Raw genomic sequence first — 2,013 nt, forward strand, 5'->3', positions numbered from 1 at the left:
TTAAAATGCTGAGAACTACAAGAACAAATACCACAACCTCCCAAGACATGTATCTTGCTGGAGGTGACTCTGAATGCTTGAGGAGAAGGGGACTCTAGCAAAGGAGAGTCAAGAAAAATGGCCATTCCACTTACAGTTTCTTTCACACTACTTGGTCCTAACACCTTGATGCCACTTTAACTACTATGGGTGAAACGTATGGAATCCTGAGATCTGTAGTTTGGTGACAGACTAGAATTCTCTTGCAGAAAATTCTCAGTACCTCAGATTCAACAATTCCATAAGATGGGGCCATGACAGTTTAAGTGGTTTCAAGCTGCTATAACTGTAGTGAGGGAAACAATGAACAGATAATGCACATTCAGATAATGAAGAAAGAGCTATGTGCCAGCTGCCTTTCCTTTCAGAGGAGAATGTCATCCTGTGACCAATGTTCAAGCAGAAATCACCTCTGGTGGAATGGGACTAGTATGTGTATGCCATTTTGTCCCTTGTCTCAGTTTAAAAGTCGTGGGCCAGCCCTGTTTGTTAACTATTGTGGGTGTATATAGGATCTAAAATCTATTTAATAGCATACAACCTGTGTTGTAAATCTGCTTGCAAGTCACAACAAGAGTAAACTAAATGAATCAATGGGATTTACGTAAGTGTTGACTTTACATTCAGCACTGGTTCAATGAATCTTTTCTAGTCAAGAATATCTATTGAATTTAAACCATGAGAGAATGAATTTTACAGCTAGTGGGATTTGTAGCTTGGTGATACTGTGTTAGAATAATCTAGAAGAGAAATCTCAATGATTCACCAAACTGTAACGCCTACAGTTCTGTAGGATAGAAGCATGACAGATAAAACTGTAAAGTGAAAAACTGCACACCCCAGAATTCCATAGGATGAAGCCATGACAATTAAACTGAAAGCACAGTGCTACAATTGTGTAGTGTGAAAGGGCCATAGGAATTTCTCAAGAAATAATGTCTTTTAAACTCATATCAATGACTAAACTTCCGCCTCCTTCTCCCTCAGCATCTTTTGCTAAATTCCTTTTGGACTGTAAGCTATGCCTACAACCTTGATTTGAAAGTAACTGAGAAATTATAATTAGTTTTCTTGACTCATTCTCACTGGTGGTCTGCAAAATATTCAGTAGAATGGCTTGAGGAAAAATGCAAATGCATTAAAAAATGCAAAACATTAAATGTATTCTTAGTAGAAAAGTAGTAGCACATTCAACTGGCTGGAGATTTGTTTATGTTGACTCGCCTAATATTTTGGTTACCAGCACTGCTTTTCTTGGCAGACCTTAAGAGTACTCTGAAGACTAGGATATTATGTAGCAATGCAGCAGGCCATCCTATCAGCTTGGTATAGGCACCAAGCCCTACAATCCTCAAAAGATGCCATAGAGAGTTTGGCTTCTAAACTCTGGAACAAAAACAGAGTCCGGAAACTAATCGGCATTCTTCAGGGTACCTTCTAAGGAGTTATATAATCAGTTATATAATGAGAGATGCAGAGAAAATTCACCTTCTGTGTGAGATTCTTTATATATATATTTAAAATATTTTGAAGTTAACCTGTATTTTGTATGTTTGTGCCTGTGTGCGTTACACTGCCATGTTTTCAATACAGAGGACTAAAATGTTAAACGTTCAGCTCATGATATAGAAAAACTCCACATTTTTCCAGGGTTTCCAACCAACAATTGTCCTGTAATAATTTGGACAGAATTATTGTGCCTCCTAAATAGTTCTTGCAGTTGACTCCTATGTTCTCTCATTTGTGCACATTGGGATAAATAAGACGTAGTTATTTGTCTCTCCATCTCTGATTACTATTGCTGTTATATGTGGATACATTCTAACCAAACTTTTTAAAAAGCAAAGAAATTAGTAAACCGCATGCTAGGTCTTTCCAAAATTGTCCTTCTTCTAAGAAAATCTGTTAAGACTTTAATGTTTCGAATGACATGTTTCCTTGAGCTTGCCAGATTTTTATCTACAAGTACAATGG

The sequence above is a fragment of the Sceloporus undulatus genome, chromosome 1 (genome assembly GCF_019175285.1).
Source record: "Sceloporus undulatus isolate JIND9_A2432 ecotype Alabama chromosome 1, SceUnd_v1.1, whole genome shotgun sequence".
Classification (NCBI taxonomy): domain Eukaryota; kingdom Metazoa; phylum Chordata; class Lepidosauria; order Squamata; family Phrynosomatidae; genus Sceloporus; species Sceloporus undulatus.